Raw genomic sequence first — 10,501 nt, forward strand, 5'->3', positions numbered from 1 at the left:
CACTATAAATTGCCCCTAGGTATGATTGGCTGGCCACCAATTCAAGGTGTCCCCTGCCTGGTGCCCAAAGGCTCCGTCCGGCACCCCCCACGACCCTTATGAGGATAAGCGGTTCATAAAATGAATGTATTAATAGATTTATATCCATAAACATATCTTTCTGCTGCTTTTGTTTATTTTTTACTATTGGTTAGGGCTTCAGTAAAAGTCCCCTTTTACAATGTGATCAGATATCATGAGCTCAATACACAGATGGAATCGTTTAGGAGATTGTATCACATTTGTCTGCAGCTGTTGCTAACACACCCATGAGTGAGAACTTGGCAGTATAAAGACAAACGAGCGTATAAGGGGCTTAAGAAGCGATAATATATATCCGCTTCTGACACAAACTCATGTCCAGCAAATACTTACTCATATTTCTCATGATGTAACATCTTCAAAATGTGCTGTTCAATAGGGTCCATCATGACAAAAAAAGGAAAACTCTTGAACAGCAATATTCAGTTGATAGAAAAAGCAATTTGACTCAATATACTTTGGTTCATGGCCATTGGCAGTATAGGTAAAACCTACGAATGGCAGAGGTATATTTATATCCAGGTCGCTCTATTGTATGCTTGTTTGTAAAGTTGTGTTCATGATAACTCAAGAACAAATTAAGGATTTATTATCAAACTTGCAGGATTTTTAAAATATTTAACGAAAGCGGTAATTAAATCTTCATAAGATCAGTGTCAAATTTAATTGGTTAGCTCTGCTATCTCTGAGTGCTCCTCTGGTTATGTTGTATGTTTCCAATGATCTTTTGCGCATAAATTGGCAAGTAGTTTCAATTTCAAAACAATTGGTATGTTTTATTGTGTAATGAAAATATAACGAATATGGTATATTCTCAGTGTTGTCCCAATAAATTGAAGATTTGATGGAAATCTGGAAGAGAATAGGTTATTCCTACATTAGCCCCTCTTTAAACCAATTGGCAATTTTAGCTGTAATCATTGACTGTGAGATTTTTTTCTCCAGACAATTAAAACGCAATGACCAATAACTATAAGTATAAATAAAAGTGCAATAAATAATTATGCCTGATTTAATTTAGAGTTAAACCAAATTAACTTAAATTAAAAGCAGTATCTTAGTCTGATCAGATTAAACAGAAGTTTGCAGACCCCCTAAAAGATCCGGTGACTGTCACAAACAACTAATTTAACATTCATTTAGAATAGTTAAAACATGATCGTTATTTGTCATGTTATTTTGAGGTCGTCATCTGGAAGGAACATAACATTTACTTCCCTATTTTTCTTTGTGTATAGCGGCCATTATTTCATTCTTTGACATTAGAAAAATTGTTTTGTTTTGTTTGTTGTTTAATTTGAGTGCGTGATAGAAACTCAGTTCTGATATTCAAAGAGATGTCATCTCTCATAAACATAACACTGAAATTCCTTAAATTGTCCTAATGATTATTGAATTGCAAATACGGGGACTCAAACACCAGACTACGAATGATTGGTAATAGCTGCAAAAGCCTCAAATCAGTGATGCGTGAGGCTATAAAAAGGCATCTTTCGGAGCTTGGCCAAACACAATGTTGACTTTAACCGCTTTATATATAAAGCAAGCTGCGATGCAAAGAACTGTGCAATCCCCCAACCTAAACAGACTGCCCCCATCCCTTCACTGGCTGGCGTGCAGTCTGGCCTCACAGAGGATCCTTTGTGTAACCGGTGGCGGTGTGAAAGCGAGAGAAAATGAAAGCGGAATGAATTTCTTATAATCCTTTCTTATCCTCAATCACGCTGCAAATCCATGTTTGGAAGGGAGTAATCGAATGAAGTAATGGTTGTAAATGACTTAAATGCCTTCATTGGAAGAATGATGAAGCTCATACAATGACTCAAGAGGAAAATGAGGAAAATAATAAAAAGAACGATCTGATTATTGTACAAAAAAATTGCTCAGATGGCTGTTATTCATCTAAGCAATTTATTCACTTTTCAAAATGTTGAGAGTCTTATTATAAAAGAAATATGTGTCTTCCTCTTTGAGCCAACTGATGTGTGGCAAGTAAAAAAGAATAAAATCTTACAATGGCCTAATTCAACAATGTGCTTGTTTTATCACTTTACATTGCAGAAGTGTTGAAAAAGGCTATTCTTATATTTAGACTCCAATATAAAAACAGAATATGGTAATCAAATAATAAGATGCAACTGCCACTACAGAAACACAACTGTGCTTTCCTACAAAAATAACAATCGTTTTATATGAATAGTCTGCTGACAGCCTTCGAAGTGACTATTATTAGCTTTGGAAAGGAACCTTATATTGGATCCCCGTAGGAAAACAATATAAAGCTTCAATGTCAGTCACCTATAGAGTAGGAGTGCACATGCAGCAAATGTGCACTGAAACCATCCAAATGTGCTCTATATTCAAGTCTGTAAAACATTTTAAGGGGCTTGGGTTAGGTAAATGGAAGGAATGAGCACAAAAAAATCTAGAGTTCAAAGTGCTTTTTAAAATAACAAATAATAATAATCATTGCCTGCCACTGACAGTGATTGATGAATCACATATGCTTTAAAAATAAAGTGATTTAAATTGACCACATAGTAACTGCCATACTACCATGTAGAAAACTCAAATTAAGGAAACACATCAACAACCTCAAGTTAATTACCCCAGCCAATAGGCTTAACTCACAGAAAGTGGAGGTTGTGTTATTTTGTTTGTAGTTTTGTGTTAAAGAAGTCAGAAAATTAATTTGTTAATATCTTTATCTCATCTATTATCTAGGCTAATTTATTTAGTTTAACTCAATTTGGTGATATGATGAGATGAGGAAGAATACAATTTAAATGAATAAAGGAAGGGAATTTACCAAATATGGCAATACTTTGAGTTTAATTGCTCAGGTGGAATTCTGCTCACTCTGTTACCATCCATGGCTGTGAATCCAATAATAATGTATGTATAGATATTAGACTGGCCACCCACTCACCAAAATGCCAATTTGCCAGACAAGATTCATCTTACTCTGAAATGTTTGCATCTTATGAATAATACAAATGCAAATAGAGGTCCCTTTGGGCGTAGCATTGGAAGACCACCCGACAATTTTAACGCACGGGCAGGAAGTTCAACTCCAGCTCTCAAACAAGGTGACAGCGTTGTGGTACAACTTGCAGCTGTTGCTGTTTTTCAATAGAGTTCACCAGTAAAGAAACATGTTTGCTCCTCTGCAGTTATGATGTTTAGCAGTCAAATCCAGGACAGTTAATTCTAACCACAGCAGTCAAACAAGGAGGATGTTTTATGTAAATCTGCTGTGTAATGTTATCCACATGCTAGTTCTCCTTGTTTCCAGGCTCCTGACCTTTTTCTTTCTCCTGCTAATCATAAAAGTCCCCTCCTTTGCCAATCGCATAAATATCTCGCATAAATATCTCGCATAAATATCCCGCGTAAATATCTCGCATAAATATCCCGCATAAATATCTCGCATAAATATCATTAAGCAAGATGAAAAGAAAATGCTGGATCAATTTCACCAAATCTGTTCGTAAGCTTCAAGGACACAACTGCAATAAAATGTTTTTTGTTTCGTTTTTTAAAAAATGTGACTTATACACCAGTGCAACAATTTTTCCCCTCTTCATTGTGTATTCTTCAGCTGGTTTGACTTACAGTCCGAAAAATACAGTATATTTATTTTTTACATCACATTGTCCCCAATGACGGTCTCTTGTGTTTGCAGTTATCTAAAAGATGGCATATAAAATATTATTTTGCTACACATTGTTACTTTTGGGCTACTTTTTAAATGCCAGGTGAATACAAACATAGGCTGTTAAAAATATCATTTTTCCATAATTAAGTTCCACAAAAGAACTAAGAAGAGATTTTCATCCAACATCTCACAATTGTGTTTTTGCAAAGTATTTGGTGGTCAGCCAATCGCAAGGCACGAGGAGACAGACAACCATTCACCCTCACACTCATACCTAGCGGCAATTTAGAGTGTTCAACCAGCCTACCCTGCATGTTTTTGGAATGTGGGAGGAAACCAGGGTACCTGGAGAAAACCCACACAATCTCAGGGAGAACATGCAAACTCCACACAGAAGGACCGACCTGGGATCGAACCAAGGACCCCAGAACGGTGAGGCCAACGCGCTAACCATTTGTCCGCCGAGCCGGCTGTATTTTCAACAATGCAACATTTTTCTTTTGAAGAATGGAAAGAAGACAAAAAAAGAAGGTTCAGATAAGCTGTGTCCTACGTGAAATTTAATTCAACTGAAAGAAGAACATAATCCATTATCCAAGGTAAATAGGATGGCCAACACTTTGGTGGAAAAAAACAGTACTAATCTCCACATTTTTGATGTACTAAATTGAGTGCTTAGTTCATACTATTATGTCAGCCCATTTGTACTGCTAACTTCAGCATGCTCGCTCACATGTAACATGGGAACAAGCTGTACATGTCAATCTGTGCTTACATTTTCATGTTCATATTCAACAGACAAGATTTAAGAAATGCTATTGTAAAAATAAATGTGGGCTATACTGTAAAGAATGTTTGTAAGATAGTGGAAAATGAAAATGTACCTATTTTTTTAGACTAAACTAGACTAAAATCAATTTTTTATAGACTAGATTTTTGGAGGGAAAGTCAAACATAACTAGACTGACACTACCATTTTTAGAAATGGCTACAATAATGTTGTACCTCAAAAAAGTCTAAAACTAAAAGGGATGTCAAAAAAAGCACTGCTCTTAATGCTTACAGATCTCAGTCTGGACTTTCTTACTGAAGATGCTAGCCCCACAACCAGAGTCTGAAATAAATAACTCAAGATTGTTGAAGACCTGTTTGACATTTTCTTATCCTTTTAGTACTTTAATGGAACCTCCTGCTATTTCTGTCTATAAAAAGTCACTCAATGATGGGTTAATTTTAAACAAGCTTCAATGCAAGCCGATTGCCTTTCCTGAGGTTCTGGTGCAAACATGACAAGAGTTTCCACGTTTTTCTGTAGTGTAAAAATCTGAAGAAAAATGTGAATACACCACTGTGTGTATGGGTAACATTTATCTTTCAGTACACTTCACTGGGATGCGGCCATTCCAATTGGGAACCACACGAACAGGCTGAATTTGTTAAACATTAAATCACCTTCAATGTTTGGGCCAGTTTATTTCCCAGAAAGGAGGTAGTCACAAGTTTTTCCATTAAAATTCACGATGAAAGCAATAAACTCAGTTGTTCTTCCAGCAAATCCAATAAATGTGTTTTCATCTAAGACCTTGGAGAAGTGCTCTTTGCCTAGTTTTGTTTGCAAAACAAAGGCAGAATAGCCTTTCAACAAAATCTGTTGGGAGAGAAAATAAAGATGCTAACTTTTCAATTTCACTTCCTGTCACTTTGTATGAAGTGCGTTTAAAATTAACTGATGAAGCAGGACAAACTAAATGAGGAAAATAAATGCTAAATTCAATTTAATAAAAAAAAACAGATTCACCAAAAATCTGTGTCATGAAAACTAAGTGAGTTTTTCCAGTATTGGTTGCCACTAAATGATCCCCGCCAGCCATCCCAGTCCAAATGGATAAGAGGTACAGCACTGTCACTAGTACTGAAAGATCAGCAGTCATAATCACTCCTCACAGTTTGAATAAATTGGACATACTATATATTGTTGATCAAGGCAGATAATGAGTTAAAGGGAACGACAACATTGTCATTCAATAATCCTCCATTTGAAAAAAATGAATTTCTTTTTTCTAATGTATAAGTAATAGTGGAGAAAAACGAATATAAGCTCATATTTCCAAGGAGTGACCACCTTACATGGTAGCAGACAATTTATCAGTGCTGGTAATATCTCATCTCATGTCATTTTCTGAACCACTTCGTCCTCATTAGGGTTGTGGGCGTGCTGGCATTCCCTTTTGCTCAGTTCCATCTAGTGGATGCATAAGGTAACCCTCAAACCAATCAAACAGTATTGCCAATGTCCTGTACTTTAGTCCCTTGTTCTCGATATAGTATAAGACTTGAGCAAGTATGATGCCATTAGAAATATGTTTGCCTTGTTGTTTTGTCCTGTCTGTTGTCTTTATGAGACAAACAAATGATCACAGCATCATTGATCATCAGTCGTTTTCAATGACTGTGACATTAAATCAAGGATCTTTTTCTTTACAAATATAGTTCCTTTTAATGAGGTACTGACTCCATGTACAAACATGTACTATGACGACCCGTCCCTTTTTGGCCTTCATTTAATGTCTTCATCTTTCCCTCGCTGTTAGGGTTGACTCACCATCACTCATACACATGAAAGAACCATGTGTATGGTCATATTTAGCACATACATGTGTGAGCTCCATGCTTAGATGCAAAAAGACAGGTCTTCTGGGTGGAGGTCAGATTTGCTCGTCCCGCGTTCGTATTAACAATCTTTCAGCAGCTTTGTCTAAAAAACCACATGCTTGCAGTTCACCAAAGCAGAATGAAGCAAACTGTACATCGAGGCAGCTATAAGATGGAGGTACCTCTTTGAATTCTTGAAGATATCCCTGGTGTATGACCCACACTGTTTGAAAAAACCAACATGAAGGCATGCACACGAATTTGATTATTCCTGTCCCTGGAGTCGATTCTTATCTCAGACTAGATGGCGTACGGATTCCTTAGTAGGAAATCCTGCTCTATGACTAGTGGACATTAAGATTGGTGTAATTTATAGCTGTAATTTGTTTTTAGTTTTAAGGCCTTCATACACAATTTATGATTAAAAAATAAAAACAGGCAATGATCAATTAACTCATTGCCTTTTACTGACAACTGTAGACGCCCATTCAGCACTGAAATGTAAGCTTTCAGAGCCGGTATTCCTGGATTAAAGAAATTGGACGGCTATCGCCATCAATGGCATGCAATCGGTTGAATTCCATGAAACAAAATATTTTAAAGTCTCCCTTTTGGCTTAAATAGGGCGTATTTCTGTATTTATAATGACATAAAATCATATAAAATACAACAATGCTTAATAATTAAAAAAACACACTAACAATAATATTTTCTCACATTTTAGTTTTTTTGTAATTGTTAAAAAAACTCTTCAGAATCATTAATCAATTTCTCTATTGTTTTTGCATTAAGTAATTCACCTCTACAAACAAAATCATGACAATGATACCTATAACGAGTAAAATCAGGGCAATGTGCTAATTTATTATTTTACTCATTGGCTGCGATTAATGCCAATGGACGTCCAATCCATTTTGAATGGGCGATCCCAACAACTCCTAGTCAAAATGGAATGGACGTCTATTGCTGTCAATGGCACTGATACATGATCATTCACTGATTTAAATTTCCAAACCATATCATTCAAAATATCCCATAATTCATTTTAAAAATGGATAAATGGAACGAAACAATAATGAAAGAAAGCACTTTGTACTCCTCATTGGCAGTTTTGGAAGCGACATCTCTGCTGCAATCAAAGCTTCACTGTAGGTCATTTACAGCACACTGACCCATTGTTGCATAAACATTTGGTACCACTTATTTCTGAAGGGTCCCATATGCTTCCTCAACTACTTCAGTGCAATACAGGACACATGGGATTTGTTTTCATCCCATCATAATGTGTGGGGACATTTATCTAATTCATGTCTATGAGCAGTAGGTTTGAAGAAAATGGTGGAGATTTATAAAACAATCTACTTATTCTCAAATTGGAAACATTAACACTCAGCTTGAGTGAATGCCACCCATGACAACATGTACAATATCGGGTCATTAAGAAATGGGGGATTTAGTAACTCTTTCATAGTGTCTATTTTTACACATGCATATTTTACGGCTGAATTTCTGGTAAAAGTGAAATAAAATTCTGGCAATAACTAATAAATTGAAAGTATCAAGTGCAACTCTTTTCAATACAGTCTTTCAAATACCAAAAAAGTGTAAAATTTGTGTTTCTCAAAACTCTCTAAAAGCAGCTTGCTATTTATTAGTGTTTTGTGAGAATAAGTCTGCTTCCCTGCATTTTAGTTTTCTACCTTCCCCCTCCAAATCCCTATCTGTATTGTCAAGATTGTTAAGCGTATATTCAGAATATATGAGCATCCACGAGACCACCATTTCTGACTATGTGAACATGAAATTGAGTAATTTAGGAAAACATGATTGCTGGTCTGCCTCTGGATTTCAGCTCTACAGTGTGCTATCTGTTTTAATGTCAGATGAGCATATCTGTGCCATTAATCTCAGAAATGGAAAAGTCAATTGTCTGCCATTGACTGCGGTAGACATCATTTTGACTGGGAGAACTGGCGGCAATCATTGGATCAATCATATTTAAAATAGATTGAATGCCTATTGCCAATAATAACTACAAATTATTATCACATTACTAACTACCGAAGCACATACTCTGTAAGGAGGAGGCATTAAACATGTATGTATATGCTTAAAAATTTGCTTTCTCCTCTCTCACCCACTACCAACTTCACTTCGCAAAGCACTCACTCTTCCACGCCAATAAGAACATTTAAAAAGTTAATTTGAATAGCTTTTAATGGCTTCATTTTTTGTGAAGGAATTTAGATGTAAAATTTGACTACTAACAAAAACTTCAAGTGACGAAACCACTTCTGGAAGAAATAAATTTTGTGAGTAGAGGTACCACTGAATTTAAATGAGTTTTGTAACTGTTTTAACCACATCTATTTCAGAGAAAACTATTAGGTTTGGTAAATAGTGTTGGTGTTTCGTGTTGAATTAGTCTTGACTGTTTCCTTGTGTAACTTATCCTAATTGTCCATTGGTGTCACCTCTGCTATATGTCTCAGCTATTCTGTTGCCTTGTGTGTAAGAAACCTGTTCTCAATGTCTCGTTAAGCCATCTCTGTGTATAAGTCCCATTTGTTTGTTCTATTCTTGTTGAGTCCTGTCTGAATCAATCAAATCCCCTATGATTAAACTTATACTGCAGCTACAGCTGTGACACATAGAAAAAAACCATCAATAATAATCTCATAAAATTGCAATATTATTTAGGAATATAGCCACATTTTAGTCAAATTATTTTACTCACCAAAAATGCTTTTTATTTGTACACAAAATCCATCCTCCCTTTCGTCTAGAACAGGGGTGTCAGACTCGGGTTGGTTCGCGGGCCGCGTTAACGTCAACTCGATTTCATGTGGGCCGGACCATTTTAGATATATTTAGATTTTTTTTATTTTTTATTCAGTTTTTTATAGATCTAAAACAATGTTTATTTTAGCTTTTTTATATATGTTTTTAGATTTTACAAAATGATTTTTGAACTAAAAACACAGAAAATATGATTAAAAAATTACAATTATTGATTTAAAAGGGGGAAAATCAGGAAATTTCATATACATCTATACTCTTCATTTTAATTTGATCCTAAAACAGAAAGTCGGCACTCATGATTTACTTTCCGGTGCCACACAAAATGATGCGGAGGGCCAGATGTGGCCCCCGGGCCGCCACTTTGACACATGTGGTCTAGAAGATTTCAACTACTCTGTCGTCCAGATTATCAGTGCGTTTTAGTCATTCCCTGAACCAATACTTCCTGCTTTCCCAAAAAGATGACAGTCTTTCAGTCTTATTAAGATTTCCCTATTTATTTATTTTTAATCTTCTGGTCATGGGGATTGCTTGCACACTTGCTTGCGCACCTTTAGAAAATTTTGGAGAGCACCGTTCCTTGGAAGTGTCTGGCAGTGCTTTGGTGTCGCATTGCTGCCTTGGTTAATGTAAAAATCCAATATTTCTTCAAATACCATGTGTGGCAAATAACAATCATTCCCCAGCAATACAATTTTCCCTTGATGTCACCAACTCGAATTCTGATTGGTTAAAGTAACTGTCTGACCGACACGTATTCTATGGGACGGGGCCAGCAGAACTGATTATAAAGGGTAGATTTCTCACCCAAGCAATAAATGCTGAAATGTGATTGATTAAATGCTTAAATATGAAAACAATCTGAAGCACAACCAGGGGAAAGCAATGAAAGGAACGCTGACAGGCAATTCGGAATTATTTAATTAGTATTCATAGATGTGACATAATTAACATCAGTTTATGATTCAGACATTTTTTTAGGCCAGCAGAGAAAGCCCTGCAGGCACTGATGGCCAACCACTGCGTCCTTGTCAATGTCACGTGAGTGTTTGGTGTGCGTGCCAGGTGTGTTTGATTCTACGGTTTTTTGGTCATGTATGGAATTTTGGATTCCCTGCTTTTGGTTGCCTTGTGTTTTGGGTTTTTTAAATTAAAACCCTTTAAGTATACTATTCTCCTGGCCTCCCTGTTTTCTGGTGATTAGGTCCATCCCATTTTCACTTTTGCACGGCTGCACTTCGTGACAAAAACTTGTTAAGTTCTTGAATAATGCTTCTTTTGCCAGCAGTTTTCCACATGTAACATTTT

This window comes from Stigmatopora argus, chromosome 5, assembly GCF_051989625.1.
Source record: "Stigmatopora argus isolate UIUO_Sarg chromosome 5, RoL_Sarg_1.0, whole genome shotgun sequence".
In the NCBI taxonomy this organism is placed as follows: Eukaryota; Metazoa; Chordata; class Actinopteri; order Syngnathiformes; family Syngnathidae; genus Stigmatopora; species Stigmatopora argus.